The sequence below is a fragment of the Sus scrofa genome, chromosome 13 (assembly GCF_054392235.1).
Source record: "Sus scrofa isolate SSC_HxYL_T2T_F1_AM1 chromosome 13, Sscrofa_HxYL_maternal_Yorkshire_Landrace_v2.0, whole genome shotgun sequence".
NCBI lineage: Eukaryota > Metazoa > Chordata > Mammalia > Artiodactyla > Suidae > Sus > Sus scrofa.
This window is the reverse complement of record NC_139395.1, coordinates 92,266,374-92,280,205: the sequence shown is the minus strand read 5'-3', so window position 1 is coordinate 92,280,205 and position 13,832 is coordinate 92,266,374. Positions and strand designations below refer to the sequence as shown.

Here is a 13,832-nt window from a genome sequence, read left to right as displayed (position 1 = left end):
TATATTCAACAAGTGGCTAATAAGAACTCATAAAAACAATATCAAGAAAACAAAGAACCCAGTTAAAATGGGCAGCACCTGAGAAGACATTTTTCCCAAGAAGACTTTCAGGTGGCCAACAGCCATATTGAAAGATACTCAACATCGCTATAATCATCATAGAAATGAAAATCAAAACCAAAGTGAGATACCCAAGTGTTCATATCAGTATCATTTACAGTAACAAGATATTTAAGCAATCTGAGTGTCCAGTAACAGATGAATCAGTGAAGAAGATATGGTGTATATGTATGAAGTGATATATTAGTCATAATAAAGATAAAATGTGCCATTTGTAACAACATGTTTGGGAACATGGTTTATTTTGTTTAATTAAATCAGATGGAAACAGAAAAATACTGTTTTTTAACTTATATTTGGACTCTAACAAGTTAAAGGAAATGAATAAATGTGACAAAACAAACTCCTAGAGAACAAACTAGTGGTTACTAGTTGGACAAGAATAGGAAAAGGGCAAAATAGGATTAGGGGATTAGAGATACAAATACTGTGTCTGAAATAAATTAGATATAACAATATACTATACAGCACAGGTAATATATATTACTATTTTATCATTTTTAATGAGGTATAATCCTTATAAATATTGAATCACTATGTTGTACATTTGAAAGTAATATAGTACTGTGTATGTAACTGCTATATTTTAATAAAAATGTCATGGAACAATAAAGTGATTTGATAATATATGTAAGTCGATATGTTTGTTTTACATTAGAATAGGCAGTTAAAAGAGTTAGTTAGGAGTTCCTATTGTGGCTCACCTGGTTAGGAACCTGACAAACTGTCCATGAGGTTGCAGGTTTGATCCTCGCCTTGCTCAGTGGGTTAAGGATCCCATGTTAAGCTATGGCATAGGTTGCAAATGCAGCTTGGATCTGGCATGGCTGTGGCTGTGGTGTAGGGCGGCAGCAGCTCTGATTCAACCCCTAGCCCTGGAACTTTCATATGCTGCAGGTTCTGCTGGAGAAAGGAAAAAACAAGAATAAAGGAACTCCTTTTTAAGATAAAAATTAAAAAAGTGTAGAAAATTACTTGATAACGTACACCAAGCAAAATTCCCAGTGCAACAGGTGTTTAAAAACAAAAAAAGGAACAAATAGCAGAAACAAAGCAGTTAAAAATAAATAAATAAATAAATAGTAGAAAGAAAGAATAAGTGCACTAGAAGAAGACATGGAAGAAATTTATAACCTTGCAGTTGGAAAGACCTTTTTTGAATGTAAGTCAAAATGTAAGTGAAATTCAAAAACTATCAGTTGTAAAAGAAATAATCGATGAATTAAACTACAGTTCCAACAGTATTGGAAACGTTTGCATTGTAGGCACATTATAGGGATAGTTCAGAAGAAGGACAAATGGGGAAATTTTTTTGTATTACAAAGATAATTCTTCTACTTATTGAGATAAGATTTGCGTTTTATTAGGACTCGTATTGCAAAGTAATTTCCAATATCTAGATTGATATTCTGTTGTATCAGCTCATTTTCCCCTAATATTGTGTAAGAACAAAGAACAAAAAATGTTAAAAAAAAAAAAAAAATTGCCCGAAGCAGGATGAGAACACCGTAGGTGAGAGAAAAGTTACAAAACTTGTTTTCTGACTTGGGTGGAAAAGACATCCTCACCAAGACATGACAAGTTGAAACACTATGTCACGAATAGAGTTTGGGCATCCCCTCTTCCATTTTGCTCTGGTATTACTATTTTCTCATCCTGATGCTTGAGAATAGGGAGTATTACTGGTTTCCTATATTAGCTATTTAAGTTGCACCATCTCTGTTAGCTGTTTTCTTAACCTTGCCCAGACAAATGTATTCTACTCATTAAACCATCTTTATTTACACCACCTGGAATAAATTATTTTTACTTCTGGAACCAATTGTTAAAATATACTAATTGAATGTGTGATAATAGGGTATGTATTATTATATTCATTATCAATGAAGTAGGAAACAATTCTAAGGAAAAGTTCATTCAAGCAAATTCAAAAGTTTGCATTTTAAAGGCTATGTAACTTCATAAATTTTCATAGAAATAGGGAGTTCCTGTTGGCTCAGCCCATCCCTGGCCTTGCTCAATGGGTTAAGGATCTGGCACTGCCATGGGCTGTGGTGTAAGTCTCAGATGAGGCTCGGATCTGGCATTGCTGTGGCCGTTGTGTAGGCTGGTGGTGATTCAACCCCTAGCCTGGGAACCTCCATATGCCATGGATACAGCCCTAAAAGACAAAAAGATAAAAAATAAAATTAAAAAAAATAAATTTTCATAGAAGTAAATTCTGGGGAAACTGAGAACACAGTGGTAGGATATATTTATAGTATTATGCATAACAAAATAAAAATACATTTATCCCTGTTGTCAAAGTATCATCATTGTTTAAAACACCTTTCTTGAAGACATAATATATTTGGGTTTATACTAACACCAGTATATAATAGATTTGAGAAATAAGTATCAGGGTTATTGATAATTTCTAGTGACTGTTTTTTTTTTTTTTTTTTTTTTTTAATAGAGGATGTGTTTCTTAAACTAGTTTATTGTGGGTTGTGTAATGAATTGTGTAGAATATCATTTTTGTTGTGTTTCGTTTTCTGGAAGGATATATGAAATTGGAATTAGTTGTTTACAAAATGTTTGGTAGAATTACTATTAAAAATGTATGGGCATGGAATTTTTTTATTGGAAGATTTTAATACTGATTCAATTTCTTTAACTGATTTAGCACTATTCAGGTATTTTATTACTTTGACAAGCTATATTTTTCTAAGAAATTGTCCATTTCATCTAAATTTTCAAATTTAAGAAAGTTGTTTGCAATATCTGCCTATGCTTTTTTTTTTTTTTTTTTTTTGTCTTGTTGTTGTTGCTATTTCTTGGGCCGCTCCCGCGGCATATGGAGGTTCCCAGGCTAGGGGTTGAATCGGAGCTGTAGCCACCGGCCTACGCCAGAGCCACAGCAACGCGGGATCCCAGCCGCGTCTGCAACCTACACCACAGCTCACGGCAACGCCGGATCGTTAACCCACTGAGCAAGGGCAGGGACCGAACCCGCAACCTCATGGTTCCTAGTCGGATTCGTTAACCACTGCGCCACGACGGGAACTCCTGCCTATGCTTTTAATGTATTCAGTTTTTCGTGATGTTTCCTTCCTTTCATTAGTTTAATTCAAAATGTGTTTTAATTGTCTTTAAGTCATGGATTACTTAGAAGCATGTTTCTTAATTTGCAACTGAGATCTTCTGCTTAAATTTTGTTTTGAGGCCAGAGAAAATGTGCTGTATGATTTCAGTCCTTTCTAATTTGTGTAGACTTATTTTAAAGTTTTATGGGAAGTTTTTGCAACTATTTCATGAGTGCTTGAAATCCATGTGTATTATGTATTTTCTAGGTACAGTTGTATACATCAGGTTGAGATTGTTCAGTAGTTGTGTTAAAAACATTTTATATTTATTGTTTGCTTTTCTAGAAATTTCTGAAAGTGGTATATTAAAATCCCACGTCATGATTGTAGATTTTTATATTTCTCCTTGAAGACCTTCCCATTGCTTCAACCTCCCTTCCCTGATCCTCTCCCTCCCACACCCTCCTTGTGTAATTAGGCTCATACAAATATTCAAATAATTCTTGTCTTTTGTCTTTTTTTTTGTCTTTTGTTGTTGTTGTTGTTGTTGTTTCTATTTCTTGGGCCGCTCCCGCGGCATATGGAGGTTCCCAGGCTAGGGGTTGAATCGGAGCTGTAGCCACCGGCCTACGCCAGAGCCACAGCAACGCCGGATCGTTAACCCACTGAGCAAGGGCAGGGACCGAACCCGCAACCTCATGGTTCCTAGTCGGATTCGTTAACCACTGCGCCACGATGGGAACTCCTCAGATAATTCTTAAAACTCAAATATTTTATATTTACTTAATGCTCCTCTTGCTCTCTGGCAGTGCTTTTTCTAAAAGTCTATTTATTTACATATTAATGAAGCACACCATCTTTTATGATTCTTTTGGTCCATCTTTTTCTTTCTGCTTTCATCGTTTTTGTATTTTTACCACTTACGTACCTTTTGTAAACAACATAGAGCTGGATCATAAATGGATATAGTTTTTTTTCTATTTTTTTTAGGGCCGCACCTTCAGCATATGGAGGTTCTCAGGCTAGGGGTCCAATCTGAACTGTAGCCGCTGGCCTTCGCCACAGCCACAGCAATGTGGGATCTGAGCTGTGTCTGCCACCTATGCCACAGCTCACTGCAATGCTGGAACCTTCACCCACTGAGCAATGCCAGGGATCGAATCCGCAACTTCATGTTTACCAGTCAGATTCGTTTCCGCTGTGCCACAATGGGAACTCCATGGATCATATATTTTTTATTCAATCTAAAAGTTGTTTTTCTTTTAACTGTATCACTTAATCCTTTTTTCCACTTAGTTTAGCCACTGGGTATTTGGCTTTATATTGAACCGGTGCTTGTTCTTTGTCCTATCTGCTTTATGCTTTCTTTATTTTTCTCTTTGTTGCCTGTATATTCTTTGAATCTATAAGAGTTCCTTTTTTACCCTCTCCTATATTGAACATTTTTATACTCTTTAAATTCATTTAATAGTTTCCCTGGAAATTGCTGGAAATAATGCTTAACATATTAAAATCTAAAGGTACTTACCACCCTTACCTTTTCTAGTCTGTACAGTGACCTAGAATATCATAATTTGCTTTCTTTCTCATGTTATAATTTAAATGTTTACTTTTCCCATTGTCATTAGTATTATTGTCATTGTTATTCTTCTTCTTATTATTATTCATCTTTTTAGGGCTGCACTTGCGATTTATGGAAGTTTCCAGGCTAAGGGTTGAATCAGTTGTAGCCACTGGCCCACACCACAGCCACAGCAATGACAGATCCAAGCCGCGTCTACAGCCTACACTACAGGCCATGGCAAAGCCAGATCCTTGAGCAAGGCCAGGGGTAGAACCTGCATCCTCATGAATGCTAGTCAAATTCGTTTCCACTGCACCACAACTGGATCTCCCAAATTGTCATTATTTTTTAATAAGTTTATTATTTATTAAGTTTATCCCATATATATGCTGCTTTAAATATTTTTAGTTTTTCTTCTTTTCATATGTATCTGAGATCACTTCTTCCTGATATACAGCTTCTAGAAATTCCTTTTTATTTTGTTAGAAATTCCATAGACTCTTTTGGACTTCCTCTGAAATATATTTAACTTGCCTTTATTTCTTAAAATATGACTCGATGGGTATATAATTAAACATTGACAGTTATTTTTCTGTCCCCACATTGAAGACATTTCAAAGTCTTCTGGCATGTGTTGTTGAGAATTTGGAATAATCATTTCTGTCTTTTCAATATTTGTTTTTTCCGAAGTTTAAGATTTCCTTTTGTTTCTGGTATTCTGTGGTTTGACTGTATTATGTTCTATGTATATAATGTATTTCCTTGATTGGGTGACTTTCATCAGTTATCTCTTTAAATGTTGCTTCTTATTTTATTTCATGTCTCCCTTAGTAACTTTGTTTGAACTTTGCATAGTCTTCTATTTACCTTTCCATACTTGAAAATTTCTGTGTAATTTTTCCCCAACCTTCCACTTTAAGTTACTTTTTCATCTGTGCCAGTCTGTTTCAGTTACCATATTGTCCAGTTTTAGGAATTACAGCTATTGAGTTCTTTTTAAAGAAGAAGTTCATGGAATTGTTCTCTGTGTATATTCAGTCTTATGTTTCCTTTTTTAACATGTAAATTTATTTGTTTTATAATCTGTAATTAATATTTAAACATGTAATTATAGTATATAATCTGTATCTGATAATTCTAATATTTAAGTCTAATTCTAATATTTCATTCTGTGTCTGTGACCTTTCTTTGCTTGTTCTTTTGTATAGTGCCCTTCTTCTTGGTATATTTAGTTACTTTTTATTTCAAGCTCCAAATTTTCACTCAAATTTATTTAAGGCCGAGGATAAAAGTATAATCCTTTAGAGAGGATTTATCATTTGCTTGACTGGTGCCCAACCTAGGACCAACCATTTGCAACTGGTTTGAAGTAGTTGTAAAGTTTGAAGTTTTCTGTTTCAGATTATGTGAATTCGGGATGCTTGTGAGAGCACCAGTTTTGGACCACTACCTCCTTCCAGATATATTTACCTCCTTCTGCTAAGTACCCCAAAAAACAATCACACAAAAAATCCTTCTTTATAGTCCCTGGAGTGTTATATTTACTGCTAGTTTAACCTTAATCTAGAGAAGGAAATCCTTTGAGCTGCTGCTTAATGAAATAGTTGTTTCTCCTATACCCTTCATCTTAGAATTCCTAACTTATGCAATGTAGGCTCAGCAAGTGTTATCAGAGAAAGGTGATCTATTTCAGTGCTCCTATATTTTGGGTTTCTACTTTTAGTTATTTTTCTAGTAATGTCTTACTCCACGAGGTTTTAGATGCTTTTCAGATTTTTTTAAATATTTTAGTATTTTAGAAAGATAATTTATATTTTTTGTTATTTACAATGTTACATAGTCAGAACTTGTAGAAATCAATTTAAAGTGACTTGTTCCCTTGGCTAATAAGTAAGTGTGTGTATAAATGTAACTTGTAAATTTGAACTTTTAACACTTTGGATGTGTTTTGTATATTTATATTTTATATTGTTTTAAAGCAATTTCTACTTTTATGGACTTTGAATCTCTTGGGAATATTTAAAAGTCTTAATTTCTTATTCTCGTGTTTTTGGAAGAGCTTTTGAATATAGACACATACAGGTACTATTTTAGGTACAGTAAAAACCGCAGGTGATTCTGATGGGTTTATCATTTACAAAAAAAAACTGTTAGATGTGCAAAGAACAGGATAAAAATTATTGAAATAAGGAGAGGATGGAATAGGAAATGTTTTGGTATGTTTGTCTTTCTTTTTCCAGTGGGTTCCTGGAAATAGGTCTGAAATTTTTATACTCTAAATTAATGTTACAGAAATCACACAAAAATAGTCAACTGATTTATTTAAGATGTATATAAAGAGGCAAAGACACGTAAGTGTACATAAGTTATTTCAACAAATGGTGTTGGAACAATTGGATGTTTATATTGAAAAAATGAAGTTAAGCGCATCTTTTTTTGTCTGTTTCATTTGATGGCTACACTTGTGGAAGGCAGAAATTCCTGGGCCAAGGATTGAATCTGAGCCATAATGGTGACCTACATGGCAGCTGTGGCAACACCAGATCCTTTAACCCACTGCACTTGGCTAGGTTTGAACCTGCACCTCCACAGCGATCCAAACCACTGCAGTTGGATTCTTAACCCACTGCACCATGGCAGGGATTCCTAGTGTGGTATATCTATATAACCACCAAGAACATGATCCTTAAAAAAAAAAAAATTGGCAGGCTGGACTTAATTATAGGTAAAATTTTTCTGTTCTATGAAAGATACTGATAAGAAAATGAAAACACAAGTCACAAAATTGGAGGAAATATTTGCAAAATACATATGGTAATGGATTTGTATCTGAAATATACAAGACCTTCTAAAAGCTCAATGGTAAGAAAATAAACAGTTCTGTAAAAAGTGGGTAAAAAATCTGAACAGACATCTCACTGAAGAAAATATACAGATGGCAAATGAGCATAATAAAAAATACCATCATTTGTCATTAGGGTGATGCAAGTTAAAAAAAGGATATTAGAAAGGATAAATGCAAGGAAAACTGACAAAACCAATACCTTCCAAGGACGTGAAGCAATAGAAATTCATTATTGGTGCAAATACAAAATGGTATAGCCACTTTGGAAGATAGCTTAAGAGTTTCTTTATAAAACTAAACATAGCTTTACTGTAAATCCAACAGTCATGCTCTAAGATAGTTATCCATCTGATTTGAAACTATGTCCACACAAACACATGAATACGTTTAGAGTAATTATATATATGATTTCTGAAAGATTGGAAGCAACCATAATGTCCTTCAGTAAATGAAATGGATAAAATGTGGTATATCCATATAATGAATACTATTTGGTGATAAGAAGGAAATGAGTTATCAAGCCATGTAAAATCATAGATGAAGCTTTAATGGGCATTGCAATCTGAATAAGGTCTGACTTTCAGTTAATAATTTAGAGCAGATGGAGGAGGAATTTGAGAAAGGTGATCAAAACGAACAAACTGAGTTGTAAGTTCTAGGGATATAATGTACAACATGATAACTATAGTTAATGCTGCTTTGTAATACACAGGAAAGCTAAAAAAGTAGATCCTATGAGTTCCTATCTTAAGAAGAATTTTTTTTCTTTTTATTGTATCTGTATGAAATGATGGATGTTAACTAAACCTGTTGTGGTAATCATTTCATACTGTATGTAAGTCAAACCATCATGCTGTACACCTAAAACTTATCTACAGTGATATATGTCAATTATTTCTCAATAAAACTGAGGCAAAATAATGTTATCAATATTGGTTTATTAGTTGTAACAAATATATACTAATGTCAGGTATTAACAATAGCAGAAACTAATTGAAGTGTATACAAGAGTCTCTGTACTATATGTGTAACTTCCTGTTAGACTTAAACTACTCTGAAGTTAAAAGTTTAAAAAAAATACGGGGGAGGAGTTCCTGTTGTAGTTCAATGGGTAAAGAACCCAGTGTTGTCTCTGAGAATCCAGGTTCAGTCCCTTAAGGATCCAGCATTGGCACAAGCTGCAGTGTTGGTCACAGGTGTGGCTTGCATCTGGTGTTGCCTTGGCTATGGCAGAGGCCTGCAGCTCCAATTCAGTGCCTAGCTTGAGAACTTCACTATCCCACAGGAATAGCCAAGGCATTAAAAAAAAAAACTCACTACAGATGATATGATAGTAAGAATACCCTCAAGATAGCACCAGAAAACTGTTAGAACTCATCAATGAATTTGGCAAAGTTGCAGGCAACAAAATTAATACAGAGCAATCAATTGCATTTCTATATACTAATAATGAAAGATCAGAAAGAGAAGTCAGAGAAACCATCCTATTTACAATTGCATCAAAATGAGTAAAATACCTAGGAATAAACCTACCTAAAGAGACAAAAGACCTATAAAAAAATACTAAAACGAAGAAAAATCAAAGATGACATAAACGGATGGAAAGATAAACCATGCTCTTGGATTGAATCAGTATTGTCAAAAAGACTATACTACCTAAGGCAATCCACAGATTCAATGCAGTCCCTATCAAAAAGAAAAATGAAAATGGAGGAATCACACTTCCTGACTTTAGACAATACTACAAAGCTATATTCATCAAAACAATATGGTATTGGCACAAAAACGGCATATGAAAAAAATGCTTAATGTTACTAATTATTAGAGAAATGCAAGTCAAAACAACAGTGAGGTACTACTTCACAACAGGAGGAGTGGCCATCATTAACAAGACAAATAATAAAAGCTGCTTAGGAGTTCCCATTGTGGTTCCGTGGTTAACAAACCCAACTGGCAACCATGAGGATGTGGGTTCGATCCCTGACATTGCTCAGTGGGTTAAGGATCCGGTGTTGCTCTGAGTTGTGGTGTAGGTCACAGACATGGCTTGGATCCTGTGTTGTTGTGGCTGTGGCATAGGCCAGTGGCTACAGCTTTGATTGGACTCCTAGCCTGGGAACCTGTGTATACTGTAGGTGCGGCCCTGAAAAGACAAAAATAAAATAAAATAAAATAAAATAAAATAAAATAAATGCTGGATAGGATGTGGAGAAAAAGGTACCCTCTTCCACTGTTGGTGGGAATGTAAATTGGTACAACCACTATGGAAAACAGCTTGGAGGTACCTCAGGAAACTAAATATAGAGCTACTCTATGATCCAGCAATTCCACTGCTGGGCATATTATTGAGACAAAACTTTGATTGAAAAAATACATGCACTTCTATGTTCATAGCAGCACTGTTCACAATACCTAAGAGATGAAAACAGCCTGAATGTCCATCAAGAGATGAATGGATTAAGAAGATGTGGTACATATATACAGTGGAATATTACTCAGCGATAAAAAACTAATGCCATTTGCAGCACATGGATGGAAGTAGAGACTCTCATACTAAGTGAGATAAGCCAGAAAGAAAAAGACAGATTCAATATGATAACACTTATTTGTGTAATATAAAATGTGGAACAGATGATCCTCTCTAAAAATAACAAACAAAAAACTGAAATAGATCATGGCCACAAAGAGCAGACTTGGGATTCCCATTGGTAGGGGAAGGAGAGGAGTGGGAGGAATGGGCATTTAGACCATTTTGGGGAAACTGTTATATCTGGAATGGGATCCTACTGTACAGCACAGGGAAATGTGTGTGATTGGGTCACTTTGTTATACAACAGAACTTGATGAAACATTGTAAATCAACTATACTTGGCAATAGTAATAATTTTAAAATGACCTGAGGAGCGGGGCAACTAGATAATTCAGTTTAAGGAAAATTCTTTGAGACTCTTCTTATTAAGGACAGTTAGGTGTTTTATTTTGGGCTTTTTGGTTTGTTTGAGTACATACTTGAAAGTTTGATAAAATGAAAAGTATTTTAGAGAAAGATGGTTTGAGAAAGTCTTAGTGGAATATAAAATAATGTAAGAGGGATTTCACAAAACTATGAGATTATTTAGGACTTTACTGACATAGCTTTGACACACAGGTAAAAAAATAGTACATGGTCATTTAGTTACAGTTCTATAAGAAGCTGCCAAATAATCCTAAATAACCTCAAATACTTAAATACTAATTTATCTTACATATATTATGCAATTGGAGTGAAATATATAGCATTGGCTATAAATCAGATACTTGATAAATAAAATTTTTCACTAATTTATGGATCCCTATAACTTTATGGGCAAGTTCCCTTGTGCTTTTTCTTTGCCATTAAGAGATGAAACATGGTTCTCCTTAAACAATAACATTTCACTCGTAGCCTGACTTATTAGGAAGGAAGAGTTCAGCCTTTTCTTTTCCCCATCCCCAAGTCCAGTCTTTGCTTTTGCATACCATGCTCCAAGTGTAAATCTTCTCTAGCGGTATTCATTACATCACAATTTTATTTCTCCCTTTATTTCCCTAACATAAAAAAATCTTTGGTTGATATTTTTCAGTTCTCAGATTCCTTTTATAATATCCTGAACATTTGGGGCCTTTCTCCACAGAAGTACATGGATTCAAATCTTCAGTTTCAAAGGTTCATAGATACTTGTGAATCCATGTGCCGCAGATTGAGAAACACTGCCTATCTTGAATTATATTAACAATAGTAATAGATCCTGAGGTAGCAGACAGACATTTTATGTTTATTTTCCTCACTCTCCTTTCCTCTAATTATTGTCTGTGTGAATTGAAGATGAGGTTGTTATAATGTTGTTGAAGATTTGGTGAAAATGGTTTGATAAATTACAGCTCTAGATATTGCTTGCTTTTTGCCCTGGGCGGTGCTAGTATGGCTTAAGCAAGCTCCGAAATTTGAAATTTAATATTTCATAAATTTCTGTGGTTTGATATTGATATCAATATGTATTTCTGAAAAGCTTGGTACTCACAAGTCATGTACTAATATGTTTCTTTCTGAGCATTTAGTTTGGTGTTTCACTTACCTTTTGTATTTACAGAGGAAGAATTAGCTTTTTTTTTTTTAACAATGAATGTTACAAAGTACAGGCTGCCATCTAGAGACAGACTTGTCACTGGAGAAGTAGTTACAACAACTTCTATTTTAAGACATTTTAAAAGATTTACAAGTTTTTTAAAGTGTATATTTATTTATAATAACCTGTGAGGTAATTTTTTTCCCATTTTTGTGTGTTACCTAGACATACCAAATACATCACAAGATATTTATAATTAAGCTTGAAATACACATTAAAAGGCAAGCAAAGTGTCTGTCTCTCCTTAAATCTTGAGTAAGACTCTTAAATATGATCACTGCAATGCTAGATAACTGTTAGGTCCTACATGTCTGGTATACAGATGTCTCTTGAGTGAATCCTCAGTATTAGTAGCCTTAGCATTTGTTCTCCTTTTTTGACTCTGATTTTCTGTAGTAATTTATCCATATTTATTTTTGGTCTTTCAACATTTTCTATTGATTTACAATCTGCTATTACATAAAGTAAAAATAAAACAAAAAATACGACAACCAAAGCATCCTGTTATGTGCTTGGATTATCTCTGATGCTGCCAGATTAGGTTTTATTTGTTTAGACTCTAATCCACTCTTTAAAAGAAAAGCCTTAAGATAAAAAGCTTTTAAATACATGGAATGTTTACTTAGAAAGCATCTACTATTTGGAAGGCTCTCTGTGTTCTCAGGCAATGTTAGTGAATTTCACCCATACCTAGGTTTAATTTTGAGTGAGGCAGAATGTTGCTATATCATAAGAGCAATATACCTAAAAGAGACTTTGGTTATATTTGGATGAATTGTTTTTCTGCTAAGTAAAGTTCTGTTTACCTTTCGTCTTCTCTTTACCTGCTTCTCTACCTAGTTGGAAGGATACAAAGAAGGCTAGGGTTTCTGCTCTGGCTAGCATCATAGAATAGCAGATGTGTAGAATTGAAAAGGACTGAATAAAATAAGGAGATACAGTTCTCTAAGTTGTGGGTCTGTATGTGTGAGAATAAGACAGTTTGTTGATTCCTGCTTGACTTTTCTAAGAATGTCTTTATTGCCTTATCTAATCCTTATGACAGGTTCTAGGCATTTTGGGCATGGATGTTTAGTGCTACCAGCTCCACTCTGGAGGTTGTAGGCCTGAGTGATAGAAAAATTGCTGTAATGAGTTTCCTTGGTTCTGGAATAAAGGAGGTGACTGATCTCATTCTCCAAACAGCATAAACCAGGCAACATGCATAAGTAGGAATCACTTGTCCAGTAGAGCTCAAATAAGGAGCTGGAGCTTTTAGGTTGCCTCCAAAATGGGCAAAATAATCTATTAAAAAATGAATGCTCAAAGTAGGGGAGTTTAATACTGAGCATCTTGTACACTGTAGGTACAGTGCTAAATACTTGATGTTTGTAATCTCATGTAGTTCTCATATCATCCTAATTTGTTTAGTGTCATTTTTTGAATTCATTTAGTTGTATATTTTTATGTTTATTTACACACACATATATATGACCATATCATCTACAAACAGTGACAGTTTTACCTCTCCCTTTTGATTCCATTCCCCTTTTATTTGTTTATTTATTCTTGACTAACTGCTCTGGCTTGGACTTTCAGTACCATGTTAAATAAATGTGATAGCGGGCCTCATTGTCACATTTTTGGTCTTAGAGAAAAGCTTTCAGCTTTGTACTATTGAGTTAGCTGCTAACCCTAGGCTTGTCTTACATGGCCTGTATTATGTTGAGGCATGTTCTCTCTATACCCACTATATTGAAAGTATTTTATCATGAATGGATATTGAATTTTGTCAAATGGTTTTTCTGCCTTTATTGAGATGATCATATGACTTTTATCCTTCATTTTGTTAATGTGATGTATTACATTGACTGTTGAACCATTCCTGCATCACTGGAAGAATTCTCACTTTTTCTTTTTTTTATGGCCACACATGCAGCATATGGAAATTCCCAGGCTAGGTGTAGAATCCGAGCTGCACTGCCAGCCTCTGCCACAGCCACAGCAACACAGGATCCAAGCCGCATCTGTGACCTACACCTCAGTTTACAGCAATGCTGGATCCTTAATCCACTGAGTGAGGCCAGGGATTGAACCCATATCCACATGGAAAC

The 13,832-nt window shown here is 34.6% G+C and overlaps 2 protein-coding genes and 1 long non-coding RNA gene across 8 annotated transcripts in view; 2 read left to right on the top strand and 1 right to left on the bottom strand.

The window, feature by feature from the left end:
* The window catches only part of IL20RB (interleukin 20 receptor subunit beta), a 991,209-nt gene that overhangs the window by 445,122 nt on the left and 532,255 nt on the right, over positions 1-13,832 (bottom strand). The window lies entirely within an intron of this gene.
* The window catches only part of STAG1 (STAG1 cohesin complex component), a 420,442-nt gene that overhangs the window by 211,001 nt on the left and 195,609 nt on the right, over positions 1-13,832 (top strand). The gene's annotated exons all lie outside the window — the stretch shown is intronic.
* LOC146397466 (uncharacterized) lies at positions 1,482-7,055 on the top strand. Its single transcript, XR_014823979.1, has 2 exons — positions 1,482-2,230; positions 2,976-7,055. It is a non-coding gene; the product is annotated as an uncharacterized LOC146397466 (long non-coding RNA).